General features: G+C 39.4%; 1 protein-coding gene across 4 annotated transcripts in view; it reads left to right on the top strand.

Annotated features, from left to right (window-relative positions):
• Positions 1-18,573, top strand: part of Ctnna2 (catenin alpha 2) — a 1,075,894-nt gene that overhangs the window by 720,630 nt on the left and 336,691 nt on the right. The gene's annotated exons all lie outside the window — the stretch shown is intronic.

Genomic DNA, 18,573 nt, shown 5'->3' on the forward strand with positions numbered 1-18,573 from the left:
CCTTGCGGGCGGCGTGGGGAGCGGCGAGCAGCGCCCCGGCTCCTTCCTTCCGCCAGGCAGTGTGCGGCGCGAGGCTGTACCGGCACCTACTGCTCACTGAGTGTCGTAAGCTGCTCACGATCGTGCGTCTTCCCGAGCACCTCAGACATGGGCAGATTGAAAAGGGGTGGGCATAAAACCAACATTTTACCGAACCGCTAAAGTAATGTATGTCTTTGATGAAATGGAAAACACTTTCGGCTTTTTTGTCCATATTTTTTTTAAAATGGAGGGAGGGGGTGGGTGAGGTAGGGGTAGCATCATCAATGACAAGATATTTCCAAGTGGGAAACTGAAATATTCTCTGCTGTCCCCCTTCCCTTTCGGGAATACCCCCCCCCCTTTAAAGCTGTCTACGTGTAAGAGATACGTAGGAATCTGTAGGGAAATCAACATTTGGTCCTTTGCTTTACTTGCAAAAGCAACTTGAGAGAGGACACAGGAAGGCAATGATTTGGGTCTTGACTATGATCACCCCCGCCCCGCTCCCCTTGCAAGCACTGGAGTTCTGCAGTGAGCCAGCCCTTTTTTAGTGGTGGATGGGGGAATGCTTCCAAACCCACCCAGTTTGGGAAGCCAGCCCAGGCCCAGTAATGTAAGATCCAGTGTGACAGAAACAAGTGAGTGTGCGTTCGGGGAGATTTGCCGGAGATCGCGTGGGGGCTTCACCAGGCTACACAGAAATCTGTGGGGTCCATGCAGATGGATAAAAATTCTGCTCGATGATGCCGAGAGGGTGAAGCCTGACGTGTGCTGCCTATCCTTATTATTAGTCCTGGGGTACACATCGTCCTAGAAGTAGGTGTGGGGCAGGGGCGCTTTAAACCATGGTGGAGCCTTCCTTTTTCTGTCCACTCACCCCAATGGAGAGCTGAAGCTTCACTAAACTGTGCTTCTTCTAACTATGAGGAGAAGCCTTTGCCTAATTATTTCCTCTCACAGTCATGTGTGGACATGAGTCCTCACGGTGCGTAATCTCTCACCCCCCCCATCTGTTCCAACTAGTATGGTTGGGTTACACTATCAGGGACCTATTTGTTGTTGCTCATCTGTTACAAAAAAGTAAGATCCTCAAAGATGGCTGAGTAAGCCTGAAGAAAGAGGATATGGACAAGCCTGCCTACTTGACCAGGATGGCCAAGAAACTAGAAAGAAGAACTGAATGTGAGTCTCTAGCTCCTCTCTGAATTCCTATCATTTCTTCCTCCAGAAAATTCAGTATAAGGGGTCATTGTTAATCACAGTACACACTTCGATAGGAATTAGGGGGTTTAGCAGAGCTCCTACACTGAATGCAGTGAGCAAATGACTGGAGTCATCCTTAACACCCAAGCTGGAGAGACCAACCCATGGAAATAAAGACATCAAAGACAAATGGTATTTTTCAGGAAAAGTCATATGAACAGGACATGAACCATTCCATCTGAGTTCTGTCCTGGTCAGTCATCTCTGAGATGTATCATTTAATTGAACACAAATCTGAAATGTCTACATCACATGCTGTCTTACAAGTGACAAGAGATATTGGAAAATCAACCCCCTGCTTTCTGTATGTGTTATTCTGTATGTGACTGAGACACATACAGGGGATCATCTAGAGTCATACAGCTTGTTACTGGCACAGATGGTCTTTTGGCTCTCCTCTTCAGTTTGGTTGTCTCTCCTCACTCATGCTTCCCACCTAGCTCTGCACTGGGGACTTGCAAGTTTTGTCCTGGCACTTTTGAGGTGCTGCAGAACACTTTAACAGACAGACAAACAATTTGACCATAAAATGGATTCACCTCTTGCCAAAACAATTATTCCTGACAGCAGGCTGGCTGATTGAGCCATAAACTCAAAAGGGTTGGGGCAGAGGGCTGGGCAGCTACAGACAGGGGTAAAGAGCCACCAGCCACTGAGTAAGTGCTGTGACTACCAGCCACCCAATCCCCATGGCTGCTAGGAAGAAAATCCTCCTAATTCATGCAGCTTGGCAAAGTGGTGATAGAGGCTGCCAAATGGCAAGAAGAGGTCCCACTTTGGATGTCACTTGATTTTTAGAGCTGGTACAGAGAGACAGAAAAGAGTTTCATGTTGGCAAGAAAGAAAGAGAATAAAATTAAATTCACTGCATTATATGTGAGTCTTCCTCTAACTGTGCTACTCAAAACTTAGATGATGCTTCTAGGCTGTAATATATATATTATACATTATTTTCCTGCAGATCATTTCATCTGTGTGGTGTCTTTAAACCTTTCTCACCTCTAATGTGGCAAGTTGCATCTTTTCTACAGTTTCAAACCCCTTGGCAGAAACATGTACATTAACAGATTGAAATGAGCTTTATTGAAATTTAGCTATTCTAAGTCATCTAAGTTGCAGAATCCCAATTTATTATGTATTTAAAGCATACCAGCACTGATTAAATCAATGCAAATTAGGTTAAATAAGAACAACATGAATCAAGTGTTTCAGCAAAGTTGACTCGAGAAACGACAAATTTTGAGTCACCATAGCAAGTTGATATGGCTGTTTTTCACGAGTTTTAATTTCATGCCTCTAAGTGTCCAACATACTCAAAAGGAATAAGAGAGAGAGAGAGAGAGAGAGAGAGAGAGAGAGAAGGGCTCACCTAAATTTCTCTCTTTTTTTCTGCCTGCTCTCTCATATCTCTCATATATCTCTTTACCTGTCTTGGGAGAATATCAGGTTATATCATGGCTAATGCGTACATTTGCTCAATCTCTTCTTCTAGTCTAACTGCAGATTTTTGTTGGCAGTCTCCTTGTTCAGTGTTGGTTATCTGATGAAAATACTCCACATGCTTTGGAAACATCCTTGACCTTGTGTATATTTTTATAAAGAAGGAGCTTGAGCCCATCTTCTCGAACTGCTACAGCAGCAATTTTCAAAGTTGAGCATCAAGAATATATTTCAAACCATCGTGCCAATATATGATTGGGAACATCAGCCAGGTCTCCAAACTGGTATCAGAAAGGATAAGAATCACTGAAATGTGAATTCAGGGAATGAGAGGGAAGTCTGGGATGTACATGAGGCATGAGACTTCTTGCCACAACACAATCAGGAACCAAGGGAAGGAAGAAGAGAAAAGCTCATGAATCTAGTTTGGTGGAGTTTGAGAGGCTAGAAGTAAACCTTGGAAGAGGAGGGGGCATTAATGCCTTCTTTCCTAAACTTTATAAATTAATCTTTCCTAGTAAACCCCCTTGTATTTTTTAGTCCTCCATGTTGTGATATGGGGTAGGGCAGGAAGATCACATCCAGTATTGAAGGGTATGTCATTACTTTCACTGTTTCAACTCAATTGAGCACCACCTCCAGTTTATTCATTTTATTCAAAATATTGAGTGGTGAGAAGTGAGTGTAAGAAGTCTGAAATGATCCTGCATTCTGAAGACTGGATTCCATGAATAGTCTTTGTCGATGTTCAAGGAAAAAGAAACTTGAGTGGTGATTTTAATGGTCTGTCATCCCTAGCAGCAGCCTGAACCTTGATCTTTATGCTGTTGTCTTTAATTTTTACTAGCAGTGAACCATGGCTTTTCTTTAAAAGGAAACACTTAGAGGAATTGGGGGAGGGTGGGAGTCACAGTTTCAAAAGGAGAGAATTAACCTCATTGTTCCTGTGGGCACAAACCATACAGCTGGCATTTTATAGAATAGCTCTGCAGATGCATGTGGGGCAGGAGGGCAAGGGCGCTAAAGGCTTCTCCCAGGAGGTCTACTTAGGAGAAGAAGCTCACTACAAAGAGGAGACCGGCATGCACTTCCTAAAATAAGGCAGTAATACAGATCATAAGAAAGTACTTAATGAATAATGGGAGTAATAGGATAAACCAAAGAAGTGCAGTTTCCCAGGACTTGACCTGTTATCCTGGGCCCCTTCTCAGTTTTTATCTCTGCTGGCTCAGGTTCTGATCATGGAACTGTATACTGGGCAGAACTGTTGCTTTATGTTCTGTCCATCTCTGCTTCTCTTCAGCCTGACTACCTTTCAAGGCTGATGCCATCTCTATGATGCCTCAATTCCCAGCCCCGCTCTCTGTGTAAAGAGATCCCTCATCCTTATCATCTCTGTTAACAATTTATCAGTGAGTATCGCAATAATTTCTAACCAGAATATTTTATTTTATTTTTTTTATTGAGTTTATTGGTACATTTTAGGTATACAGTACAGTTACATTCATCATTGGGATCTTGTGCCTTTATATGACAGGTCTTGGTTTTCATTTTTCCCCTTGTCCCTGTCCTCCCTTCACCCCTCCTCCGCTCCCCATTTAGAAACATTTTATTTCCATTTTTTCATTTTCTCATATTTTTTTCTTTTCCCTTATTAACCAGAATATTTTAGAACTGAAGGGGACATTAAGTATTTTGAAATACTCAAGAGTATTTTGCTATTTTTTATGAAAGCAACTCTACATAAGGTACTTCTTTGTCAGTGAAATAGGGCTGATGATGGCTACTTTAATGGCTGCACAGGGGAAATTAATGAGATCATGTATATTTGTGTCTTGTGACTCAAAAGTGGAGTCCAGAGACCAGTAACCTCAGAGCATGTTATGAATTCAGAGTCTCAGGCTCTCCCTAGGCCCATTGCATCAAATCTGCATTTAACCATTAGTCCTAGAAAATTCATTAAATTTGGAGACACATTCTGTTGTAGCATTAACAAATGCTGACCTGAGATAGAAACCATGGCATTGTGGATTCTCTAGTTTTGTAATTGAAGAATTAAAGAGATGGAAATGGGAAGTGATTGACTACCCTTGGTGGTAGATGGGAATGGAATTAATATGAGAAAATGAAAAAATGGAAACAAAGTCATTGTAAATAGGAAAGGATGGAGAGGTTGAAGGGAAGACAGGGGAATGGGGGAAAAAAAACAAGAATCAATATAAATTATATAAAGGTGCAAATTTCCAATGATGAATGTCATACTGTATACCTAAAGTGTACCAATAAAAGTTTTTTTTAAAAAGCAAACTTTATGAATCATGTCTTCTGCCTCTTACTAGATTTGCAACACATAGGACTTCAGTAAGCTTGATTTGAGCTCTGCCAGAGACTCTAGCACTTAGCAGAATTCTTTCTTTCTTTTTTTTTTAAAGCAGGATTCTTCATAAGTGTCCCTCACCCCAACACGTGGGATTGAAACTAGGACTTTGGTACCAGCTGTACCCCATCCTTTTTATTTTTTATTTTCAGACAGTGTCTGACTAAGTCACAAAGTTGCCCTGGCTGGGGTCAAAATTGTGATCCTCCTGCCTCAGTTTCCCCCAGTGCTGAGAGTACAAGCATGCACCACCTCTCCTGATGTAAAGTCTGGTCTCATAATCTGTGCAGTAGGAGGTGTAGAGCACTTAACATTATGGGTGCTGACTTTGGGGATCTTTTGGTTGGCTTCTTTCCTTGTTGTAGTTAGAAGATAATGGTGTTCTGACATTTGGCATAAGACTGACTTCAGGCTTACAGAGTAGGCAGTTGCAAGATGACTGATCCAATGGGCCAGTCCAATGAAGTGGCTTAGAGGTGCATTAGAGCTATATTTCTTGATTTTTTTTTTTGTTTGTTAACAGGAATCCCTAGAACTCTTTTTTGAAAAATCTATGATGTCATTAAAGTTTACTTACGTAAGTCCTCAATTTTCTTATCATTGCCAATCTGCTACTACTATTACACATTTCTCATGGACAGTTTTATTAAAAATAAATGCAAAATAGAGAAAAACATTGAAATATAAAATTTTAAATGAAGATTAAGTCAATGAAACTCGAACTAAATGGAAATCAACTAATATGTTTGAGCATATTTTCTTTTAGAATTTGTCCTCTCTTGTTTAATAATTAGGTTTAGCCACTATAAAATATGCTGTGACAATACCCTCCTAAATACACCTTTGCACATTTGGGCAACTGTATCCTTAGATTTTAATTCTAGAAGTGAAGTTGGTATTTAGAGTGTGAGGACTTTTAAAAGATTTTCAATACATAATGCAAATTATCCTCCCAAAAGGTAGTACATGTTTCATCCTCAGCAGCTCTTTTGCTGCTTTGTCTTCTCCTTGAGATGCTACAGCACACCACACATTAAAATGACCTTTGTTTCGTCTCTTCGACTGGCTGGAATGCTGACTGAGATGTCTGCCTGAGTCTGTCCCTTGTACCTTGAAACCAACCTTCTTTCTGACATTTATTTTTTCACCCGATCCTACATGGGTAATTCCCACTTCAGAAATACTCTTGGGGCTTGGGTATCTTCAGGGTACCTTCTGGTTATTAGTGAATATTTAATTTCAACCTCTGGTGAAGTAGCTGCCCAGCCAAATTATTTTCATAAAGGACTTAATGCTTGAAAAATGGCTTAATCCAGTGTTACTAAAAAAAATGTTCTGTGGTGATGAGAGTTTTCAAATATATTTATGAAGTGGACGAGGCTCTGTTCCATTTTTTCAAATTCACAATACACTGTCTCAATCATGAGAAGCCGTATTTTTCATGGTTTCGCCCACTTACTTGGATTATACATGAAACCAATGTGCCAGTATAGCTCTGAGAGTATTTATTTAATTGCCATCTGTAGTACATTTGACATTAAATTGGCTATCACCACATCTTAACTTTTAATTACCATAACAAATACCTTAAATAAACCAATTTAAGATATTTGGGCTCATGGTTTTGGAGATTCAGTCCCTGACCAATTTTCCCCTTCACTTTTGGGCCTGTGACAAGGCATGAGTGTGTGGCATGGCAAAGGCATTCACCTCCTGCCCAGGAATTGAAAAAAATGAAAGAGAGCAGGGCGCAGTAATCTTCCTAAAGCCCCCTGCCATAACCAGAAGACCTCCCATTAGGATCTTCTACTACTTCTCAAGGAAAACGCCTTGAACACATGGGCCTTTGGGAGAACTTCAAGATCCAAATCATGGCACCATATCAGAATGTTTCTAAGATACAAATTTAAGCAACTAGAGCAGACTGCTAGTACTAGAACCTGTTGTTTGTCAGATCCCCAACAATTATGGGAATAGCTAAACAACTACCATTCTTTTAATTGATAATTATTAATCTAAACTACTCATTCTAGCCATATATAATGTGGGCTATATATGGGCTCCTTTTGCAGATCCGTTTTGTTTAGGAAACTGCACCACCCATAAGTAATAAGTCTTCTGTGGTAAATTAGTCTACTTAGATGGATGCCTTTACCTCTTCATTCAAACTTTCCCATTCTCAGGAACTGCTTCTTAAGAATGCCACAGGCATCTTGAGAGCACCTTTTAATTATGTACCATATCTGTCTGTTGCTGTATTTATATGTTTTTGTAAGTTGTTTTAAGTCAAATGGAGTTTCTGCTTATGAGATGCAGAGTTAAATGAAATACCGTTCCTCCCATTAATATTCTCAGACCTGGAGTGGAGGTGATGAGTAACAAAGCTGTGTGATTCACGCTGTGGCAGAGGAATAAACAAAGCCTGTGTTCCAGTGATTTCTCTAGCTAAACGAGCAAGACAAGGCAGATAAGCTGGGAGAAAAGGGAGAGCACCTGACCAGATAGGCAGATAGAGAAGGCCACTGCAACCTCTAGACAAAGTTTGTTAAAAACTGTTGCATGCTCTGAGATGTGTAGAGTATGTGGAGCAGAGGCATGAAGAAGAGGAAGGTAATGAGACCTAAGTACTAGTTTTAGAGCCCAGCTGGGAAGACTTTTAACCTACAAGATGGTCTTGAAAATAAAGGGCAAGAAAACAGATCCTAGAAGCAAGAAGAACAGTTGGAAGTCTACCCCATCTGTTGAAGTAAAACACTGTGTTGGACTGAACAGATCAACATTAGAGTTGAGTAGGACTGGCTGGGGCAGGGAGTAGTTGTTTGGCAGTGGCCCTGACAATATTGTACATAATACATTTTCCGAGAAATAATTTAAGGTGATTTCAGTAAAATGAGTTCCTGGAGGATAGAAAAGGTACAAGAAAGCATAAGATGTGAAAATAAGTCTTAACATTTAGAGCTAAAAGTAAGTGGTTGAAGATCTTAACTGGACAGATGTTACATCTGGACATGCAGATGGAGAATTCTCTGGAATGTGCTTGGTAGTAATAGTAGTGGTTGTAGATGTGAATTCTTAACAAGAAAGATTAGGCTATAGCTGATGCACAATCAGAAGTCTTCCCAATTTAATAGGGTAGTGTGGCTGTGGGAAACAGCTGAATGATAAGGTATAACAGAGCCTGTGTTACCTACAAATTGCTTTTTTTGACTAAAGGCATTCGATTTTTTTTTTTTAAAAAAAACATGATTCTCCTATTAAGCAGGTAATACTACCAGCTGTATTCAGTTTGTGGAATGCAAACAAATACAAATCCTTTTTCAAAGTGATGATTCTCAATATGAAAGAACAGGAGGAGGGAGATAAAGTCGACTATCTCAGTAAGAGGGTCAGTTTAGTGAAACTGAGAAACATTTCCCAGTCTGTAGTAAGGCATCCCTAGTATGGAAGTGTAGCCATCGGACTGCTATTGCTGTGCATTTCACATATCTGTGAAAAAGAGGAAAATATGCTTGAGACATCCATTTTGAAAGTGCACCCAGATGGTCAAGAATTAGCAGTTAGGAGGAGGGGCTGAGGGTAGTAAGCCTGCCAAGGAAGTGTGCAGCAATGGCACTGTCTGCTTAAGGGCTCTGTGTCAAAGACTGGCTAATGTTGAGTGTATCCCTCCTCAAAAAGGTTTGTCACTGACATTGTTTATCAGCATAATGTTATTTCTTGTTTGACAGACCTTATGTTCCCTTCTCACATGTGAAACAAGGTGATGGCTGGAGATCGTGTCCTTCAGAAGGCTACAGTATGTTTATATTTAAAGAGAAGAATCTGAGCTATGTAATACTTTAGTAAAAAGAATTACTGAAACTTCTACCTATATATTAAAGAAAAAAATGTTTTGCCATTTGCAAGCTGGGTCAATTCACAAGTGAGTTAACCTTGAAGCAGAACTTTTCAGTATAGTAAGGTAAAATGAAAATAAATTTAACTATAAGATCAGAGAAGGTTCAAATGCTCTTGCAATGACTATATCAATTTCTATTATGTAAGAACACAAATATACAATGTAGATTGAAGACGAAAAGGGAAATCATAAGCACAGAGATCTTTTACCACTAGCTTAACTGTTCCTACTTTAAACTCTACCTTAAAACAGTAACAACAACATTCCAGTGTGTGGTCCTTAAAACAGCTATCATTTTATTCAGTAACTGTTTCTGTGTGTTAGCTGAGGGCATCTTCTGTATGGAGCAGGTTGATTGATATCTGAAGTGTTAGATCTAAAGTTTGTTATTAAAAAAAAAGTGTTATCAACAGGAGAATGACCCAGGATGGGATAATCTAGGATGCCCCCCACTCACAGCGATGGCAGCTGTTTGCTGCTGGCTGAACCCATTGGCTGGCTGACTCACCACTGGATGGGGCAGCTCAGTGCTCTTCCACATGACACCTCATCCTCCAGCAGGCTACAGTCCTGGAGTGCTTGCAAGGTCCCAAGAACAGCAAGACCGAAGTCTCAGCATACATGCACTTGAAGACTCGTCACCTAGTGAATTGCTGTTGCATGTTGATCAAAGGTAGTCACCTGACTCAAGGAGTGGAAAAATAAACTCTGTTTTTTAACCAGAGGGAGATAATTTATGGTTGTTTTTACAGATTAAATACAGCAGTTGCATCTTTATGTCACTACAACTTTAAATACTAAATTCACTCAAGTGATTTTTATTTCTCAAATACTTGACAGTATGGTCTACAAATACTGAGAAACAGCAGCATAGGTATTACCTATAGCTTATTAGCAATCTCAGGACCCCCTCAATGCATATAGTTTCAGAATCTACACTTTTGCAAGATCGTCAGGTGATTCATAAACCCGTTACAGTTTTAGAAGCACTGGAACTTTTTGTTATTCCTCATAATTTTCTTTCCTAGCATTGCTACGTTCTCCTGTTGAGTGATAGATCTTTGATTTTTAAAGGTGCCAAAACTGTTTCCTTCTGCACAATTGAAACAGAACAAACACAGGTTTAAACAGTAAAACAGGTTGCTTCACAGCATGAATAGCTGCAGAGAGAAGGGATAACACTTTTCTGCTCAATTGTCCTCTGCCTGTAAAAATAGAAATTTAAAATTAAAATAACAGTACATAAATATTAAAAAATATTGCATTTGACTAGGAAGCAAAATTTAGATGTTACAGCAATTTAAAGAAATAAAAGCAGGAAGTGCCTATTTAAACTGACCTTTTACATTTCTGAACCATTGCTGAACTGGACTTTGGCTTTTGAATGTTTAAAGTGGACTCTCCAATCTTAATCCTCAATTTAAATGTCACTAGACCATGTGGATGTCCCTGATTATACTTTTTGTAGAAGTAATAAGACCAGCAGAATTTGGTAAGCATCTAACACTTGTAAGGCCATGAGTCTAAACTTGTCAGAAATAGCCTAGCTTGGCTGATTTTCTTCATTTCCTACTCTAGAAGTAAGCATGGAAAGCAGCAAAGAAAAGTAAAAAGGTAGTAAGATTTCAACAATACAAGGTTATTTCACTCAGCAGAGGCTGAGTATACACACATGGCAAATTCAGGGAAGAGACCTACTTTGTAAGGTTCGGCAAGGCATCCTCGAGAAGATGTTAGTTGATGAGTTAACCTGATTTATGAGTAAAAGGCAGCCATTTAAAACTCCATGAGCTGTGCAATCCCAGCAGAGGGAAAGCGTGGGCAAGGAAAGCCCTGCGGCCAAAGCAAATCTATGATCAATATGCTGTCAAATTCCTAAAATATTGGAGTGAATAAGGTGGAGTTGAAAAGATGGGAAGGGAGACTTTGAACACAGATGTGCTTCCTTAAAGAATCAATGCCTCTTTTTATTAATCTTCATATATGCCAGCAACTTCATTACCTCCAACAAAGTATTTTATAGAGTGATTATTTCAAACCCTAATTTGAAGCATTTCAATACATTAATTTATTTCATTTCTAAAAATTCTGTGAGATCCTACCTTTTTTCCCAGGATACACAAGAAATAAAGGTTCAGAAAATCAAGCTACCTGCATTTGTGTTACTATAGTGATAATATAATGCTATTTTTTTCCTTGTTCCTGTTATGTGACAACTAAAAAAGCTGGATACCAGTTAAACTTTTAATTCTATAGAACCCTGACTTAATCTTCTATACTCTTCCTTTTGTAGGAGGTTCTTTCAGAGTAGTCAAAAATAGAGGGCAGTGTGGAAATCCCTCAAAAAACTAGGATTAGAGATCCCATTTGATGCAACAATTCCTCTTGGTACCTTCCCAAAAGAATGACTAGCATCATACCACAGTGTTATATGCATACATATGTTTATAGCAGCACAGTTTGTAATAGCTAAATCTTGGAAACAACACAAATGTCCTTCAAATGATGAATGGGTAAAGAAGATGTGATTTTTCCATACAATGAAATACTACTCAGCCATAAAGAAGGATAAACTTGAGGCATTTATGGTTAAATGGATGCACCTTGAAGCCATACCCTTAAGTGAAATAAATGGGGCACATTGTGTTAACATCTCAATGCCTCTCTGGTGCAAGAAACCGATAATGTAAATAAGGAACCAAAATGTATAACAGATAATGTGAAATAGAAAAAAAATGATTCAAAAGGAAAAGGGAACTGTGGAGGGAAGAGGGAGAAAGGAAGGAAGGAAAATGAGAAGGAAATAAAGTTTTTATAAAGAAGAAGAGAAAGAGGAATTGAAGAAAGGAAAGGAATGAGAAAAAAAGAGGAATCAAGATACAGCATGTACAGGTACAAATTCCCTATGATGAATGTGATCATTATGTAAATCTAAATTGTAGTGATAAAATTAAAAAATGTTAAAAAAAAAAAAAGAAAGAGAAGAGAGGGGCCTTTCAAACTGTTCTCAATGCCTACTCCTTTGGGCCCTCTTCTACCATTTGTTAATATTTGTGTAGAAAAAGAATAGGGAATTAAAGAACGACCACACACATTCAGAAATCTTTGTGTCTGTGGGAGTCTGGATTCATTAACAAGTTCCTCAAACGCTGCCTTCACTTCCGCCATCAATGTAAACATAACCTAGGGTCCGGGGATTTAGCTCAGTGGTTCCACTGACTGCCTCACAAGCACAAAGACCTCAGTTTGATCGCTGGCACCAAATAAATAAATAAATAAAGACATAACCTAGTGAAGCCATGGATATGGGTGACGACCAGCTTTGTGAGGCTGCCAGTGTCCAAGAGCATCATTTGCTCTTTCCTAGTGTCTTCTGCTTCAAGCAGTTGGTTTTTCTTAATAGGCACTAATAATGCTTATTTTTATAATTCGTAGACTCTACGTTGTGCCTCTGATGGTGACCCAGTCAATCCCAAATCATTCATAAATGCCTTCCCATTCTCACCCTAGATCCTTCATTCACTCATCCACATACACATATATTTAGGGATACACCTGTCTACAAATAGCTGTATAGTAGCTACTGACTGTATTTCATTAACTATACTAAGTGCTAAGAGATATAAAATGTAAGGGATAGTATTTTCCTCCTTGAAGTATTTATTCATCATGAGGGTAATCACAATCTCATGTTATATTACTCCCTCCCTCCTTTGAAGTATTATTCTTTAAAAACGGTATATTATAATCTGTGCTCAACTGCTCTCCAGATGTTTCTCTGCTGTACCACTGCCTTTTTATCTTTTCACGTTTCCTAGGTTGAAATTAATAAAAGCAAACTCTGGTGGTGTGAACAGAGTTGGAATGTTGGAATATCTATATTTAAATTCTGGTTTAACTATTTAGTCACTGTTTTGTGTTTGTTTGTTTTTGTGGGAGTAAACTCCTTTTCTATAGAAACTGCAGAAACTAGAGGGAGGACACCTAAAGTGTCTTTCAGCTGTGACATTCATGTAAATTTATAAATACCAAATAAGGGTTGGAAAATGAGGAGACACTCAATATAAATGTTGATGGCTTGTCTAAAGGAATGTGTCTAACCTAGTTAAGTGGTGGGAGGTTTTGTAATTTTGCCAATGGCTTATGGACTTCAGGTAAATGTTAAAATAAAAGAGGCAAATCAGATTAGACTTTCTCATGAAGTTAGGTCTTCAAACAGGGTTTTTGGATAGGCAAGTGTTATTTCCTGACTCAAAGAGCAGTGTAGACAAAAAATATAATCCCACACTAAGGCAATCCTCTGTCTGCCTTTTTGGGGTGTTGGACCTGATGCTAAACATTCAACCGGGGCAGTGTCAGGAAGCCCTGTGAGAGGCTATGGTGTATGTTTGACTGAATAATTTATAGCTCATAATTAAAGGAAGGCGGGGTATAGAGTTCATCGCTATGCTTTAAGAACTGTTGTCATTTTGCAGTGCAGAAGCTTTTTAATAAGATGAGATCCCAGTTGTTGATTCTTTCTGCTAGTTCCCATGCTACTGAGGATTTGTTAAGAGCTGGGACTAGAGGTACCACTTGAACCAGCCATCCCTCTGCTGGGTGTCTTTCCAAAAGAATTAAAATAATCATATCACAGTGATATATGCACACCTATGTTTATAGCGGCACAGTTTGCAATAGCTAAAACTTGGAAACAGCCCATTTGCCCATCAATTGTAAACTGAGTAAAGAAGATGTGGTTTTTCTATAAAATGGAATATTACTCAGCCATAAATAATGAGAAGTTAAAGTCATTCATAGGAAAATGGATGCATATTGAGGATATACTCCTAAGTGAAATAAGTCACACGTGTAAATCCCAAATAGTCTCTCTGGTGTGAAAAACTATAATAGTACATAAGATACTAATGAGGTAATTGATGATGTGAAATAGGAAGAAAAGGGCTAAAGGTGTAGGGAAAGTGGGAAGGGTAGGGGAAAGGTAATAAGGGAAAAGAAAAAAATGTGAGGAAATGCAAATATGGAAATAAAGTGTTTGTAAATGGGTAGGGGAGGAGGGGGTGAAGGGAGGGCAGGGACAAGGGGAAAAAATGAGAACCAAGACATGTCGTGTAAAGGTACAAAATCCCAATAATGAACATAACTGTACTGTATACCTAAAATGTACCAATAAACTAAAACAAACAAACAAACAAAAAAACAAAAAATCAGAACTGTTGTTAAAATGAGAATCACATCCTTTAACAAATCCTATCCCATGTGGAAGGCCAGCCTGATCGAAGCCCTGTCTGCTCAAATAGTCATCTTGAATTCCTTTCTGTAGGCTAAGTGTGCTCAGATAGTAATAACACTACGTGGCTACACTGTAGTAACAGACAATCATCGCAAAGAATTTAAATTCATCCACTCTTCTGAATTTCAGTGTAATTAAAGGATGTCTACAAATTTGAATATTGTTTAATGGGAATTAACTGCTTGCTTTTAATATAACTGCTTAACAAGGGATGTTGGATACCAACCGTTTTTGAATTGTTGTTTGGGGTTTCATTGTAAACACCTAAACAATTGTTTGACAAAATGAGACTGGCAGATTGCCAAACTGGCCTATCTCTTCAGGCTTAAAGGGGTTTGTTTTGTTGCATAGTATGGTGAATCATAAATCCCTCCTATTATTTTGAACATTGCAAGGCTTTAGAGTTTTTTTTTTTTTGAGATCCATATACACCACTCAGAACATTATTCAATCAATGTGGAAAGCAAAGTACTATTTGTTTTGACGATTTTGCTCTTTCCAAATCCCAAATAGATGAAGAAGAAAAGAAGTGTCCTGCAGTATCCATGATATGGATAAAGTGAGCGCATGGGTCTCTCCACTTTCGCAATTGCACTTTTCACTCAGATTCTACTGCTGTCTAGCGCATCATCCCAGCTCCCATAAGAATTCCTAGCCACGCATAATCCCATGTACTCAGCAGTCTGAGTGGCAAGCATTACAAATTGGAGGCCTGGGAATTTCAGCAAGACCCTGTCTCAAATAACAAATAGGGAGGGCTGGAAATATATCTCAGTGGTAGAGTGCTTAGCTAGTGTTCAGGAGCACCTGGGTTTGATCCCTAGCACCAAAAGAGAAAGGAAGAAAGGAAGGAAAGGGAGAGGGGAAGAAAGAAGAAGAAAGGGGAAGAGGAGAGGGAGGGAGGAGGGAGAGAGTGAGAGAGAGATGGGGTGGGGGGATAGAAGAGAAGGAATTAGCAACTATAAAGTAAACTGGATGGCACTTATCACCCACCTAACTGCAGTGATGTCAAGAAGGTGAACATGACATCAAAAATTTCCTCGTGAAATATATAGTTGATGCTGTATGTAAAGATGTTAACAACTCAGGAATTGGACCCTTCTGAAGCCATGAGTTTCTCTTTCTCTAGCTTGCTCTAGGAAATGAAGCAAGGGTTTTCATCCAACTATTTTGGGAGATAAGAGAGGAATTTCATGTTATGATGTAATAATTAGAATATCAGAGAATATTCTTGCTCTGATTCTTACATTTAGAGATTGCTTTTATCGGAGGCATATTTTTCTATGCATTTAATATTTATAAGCAACTCAAAAATTTGTTAACTGTCAGGACCAAAGTTTCTTCACCTATAAAGTGAGATTAATGGTCTTTCCGTTTAGCACAAATTTTATGAAAATAAAAATAAGATGAAACATACAGAGTTGATTTCAAAGACTCATTCTATGGTTGTGAGGTTTTTTTTCTTGTTTTTGTCAGTTTCTAAGGCTACTACTGAATGGTAGACATACATGTAGCACCCCCTGCCTTTGGGGATATAACTATATTTCTTAGCAAAGTGGAGATTTATAAGAGTTCTTCCCACCTCTGTGATTCTTTGTTGACTCCTTGAACCTAACTTTAGGATTGAACAATAGCTCCGCTTCTCTGAAATATGACGTAGTAAGCCCCTTGTTTCACAGAATGGTTGAGTGAGGAACAAGCTTGTACAGATGATTGTCGTGTGAAAGAATAGCTCACAGTTTCACTTCATTTTTCATTTCATTCAATATCAAGTGTGATATGAAGAGATGTTATTAATATCTTGCCACTTTTCGTTATCTTTGAATGTTTTAAAGTAAATCACATATGCATCGTTATATTCTCAAATATTTAGTGTACATCTCTTAAATAGCCTTTTTACAAAAACCTAACTATAATACCATTATTAAACATATAGAATTAATAATACCAACTGCTTAATGTTGCCTAATAAATTGCCATATTCAGGTGCCTCATACTGTCCTTCTTGCTTTCTTAAAAGCAAACATATTTCCAATTAATTTCATCAGGAAGGTGGTGTCTGTTAAGGATGGAAGGGAAAAAATAGCCCAAGGAATTCCCCTAGGCCAACAGCACCACCAGTGTCCACCACCAGACTCTCAATAATAATTCACACATTCACTCACTCAAATATTTATTGTGGTTGTCTTTTTAGTGTGCTAGATGACACATATGCATCGATATAAATTTGACATAGTACTTTTTCTAACATGCTCACATGTAAAATATAACTAAAACAACATAAGAAAAGTTTATATCAGACATAACATGGAAAAACTTGGTAACCCACCTCTTTAGTATGTTATCAAATTTTTCCATACTATCTCTGTGTCCTAATACATCAAAAAGCTATATTTGCTAAGTCCAGTTAATTGTGGCAAGGTTTAGTTTTTGCAAATGTTTATTTGCATGCACTCCTAGCCTCTGAGGGATAATAAAATGCTCCATCAGTGGTGGTGTGACATATTAGTGTAAATTTATTCTTTACCGTGATTACATTTAATTAATACCTTATACCTGCTAACACGTTTTGCAAGGTTATCTGGCATGGAAGAAAATCTACACTCTATGGAAAGCTACCTCCCTTCTATAGGTGTTCTGAATTTTGTTTTCTCTTTTTAAGCATGCGCTTCAGAAAAGAGTAGCCTTCAGGTTGAGGAAGCAACAACAAAACAAACCATCATCTTAAATGTGGTTGCGTTTTTTAAAGATGATAGTTGAGACATTCCTGGTCTATGCAAAATTCCACAGAACCATTTCAGCATCATTTTTTTTTTTTTCCTAGAGAGCAAATTAATTACCATCTGATAAGCATGCTTAATTCTTTTCTGGTCTACTCTTGGATTTTATTAGGTGGAGCAAGCACTACATCAAACTCAGTATAGGTCACTGTCAGTAAAATGTTCAGTGATTAAAACAAAGTAATATAGTGGCTTTTCTAGATCTTCATTTTATGTAGCCTGAAAATAGACCCACGAGTGGGAGTATGTGTCGCCCTGGAATTGGGAGATGATCCCTTGCGTAGCTCACAGGCACAGTGCCACTTCACTGAAACTAGCGAACCTATGTACCATTGTCATAGTAACACACTCATCGCAGTAGACTTCATCCTGAGAGACGACTGTTCTCCTGCCTGTGTGTCTGTGCTCCCCGCAGGGCCAGCTCCCACCCCCATGAGGCAGGGACAACTGGGCCCACGCTCCACGACAGGCACAAAAGCTGCCCCACTCCCGCCAGTGTGGCTGTGACGATCGGAAACGCGCGTGTCAGGGGCGATGAGCGGGTGCCAGGGTTGCCTGGTGCCATTTTTCAAACCGAATCCCTTTTACTAGTTTCTCTGCATCTGAGAGACTCCCTTACCACTGCGTGCCAATCAGGGTCACCAACCAGAGCTACCTTGCAATCTCAGAAAGTCCAGCTCCGCCAGGCTATTTCCTGCCCTTGTAGCCCACATTTGGTGATAGGAAATTGGGAATCTACTAGATTCTGGAAGATGGCCATCGGAGCAGGTGGCCTGCGGTGGTAGCAGCCTTGTTTCTTCCTGCTGGGCTACATCATCGCTCTCAAGGGTCCTCAAATCTGACTGCACATAGAGTCACCCAGGGAGAGCTGCTGGTTTTGATTTTTGGTTAAGACCCAGGGTTTATCCCAGGTTAAGACCTCTTCACACCCCAACTTCTGACTTAATAGAGCTACAGAAGAGGGTGGGGATCTGCATTTTGAAGCAGAGCCTCCAGGTGACCCTAACATATATTAGATGTGGGAATCTCTACGTGGAACCACTCTCTTTCTTTCCCTTCAACTCTAGATTTTTCTCTTAGCTCTCATTTTTATTTGCCTCCTCTCTGGAAAATTCACCTCACATTCTCTCCCGCTAGGCTGCTACTCCTCCTCTTCCTTTTCCTGCTCCTTGTGCTCTTCCTCTGCTTCTCACCCCCCTCTGAATCCTAATGTATTGCTTAACATTCCATATACCTGGTAGGCTTGCCCAGGAGTTCCAGGGCACAGATCCCTCCTGTGGTCCCTTAGTCAGAGGGCCCCCTATACCACTAGGGGTGGGGTAGGGGATTTTCTCATTTGGCAATTTCATAGTATTGGCCTCTTCTAGAGCTCGGTGAAAAATCAGGTTACACTAGCTAACATTAGCGACATCCCAGTTTTCATAGTGCCATAACATCTTCTGCCTCCCCTTCATTCTGTAATTACAGATCATCCTCCAGTTGTAAGAAAAGTGTGTAAAACTGG

Source organism: Fukomys damarensis, unplaced genomic scaffold, assembly GCF_012274545.1.
Source record: "Fukomys damarensis isolate Sample0158 unplaced genomic scaffold, DMR_v1.0_HiC HiC_scaffold_2, whole genome shotgun sequence".
Taxonomy (NCBI): domain Eukaryota; kingdom Metazoa; phylum Chordata; class Mammalia; order Rodentia; family Bathyergidae; genus Fukomys; species Fukomys damarensis.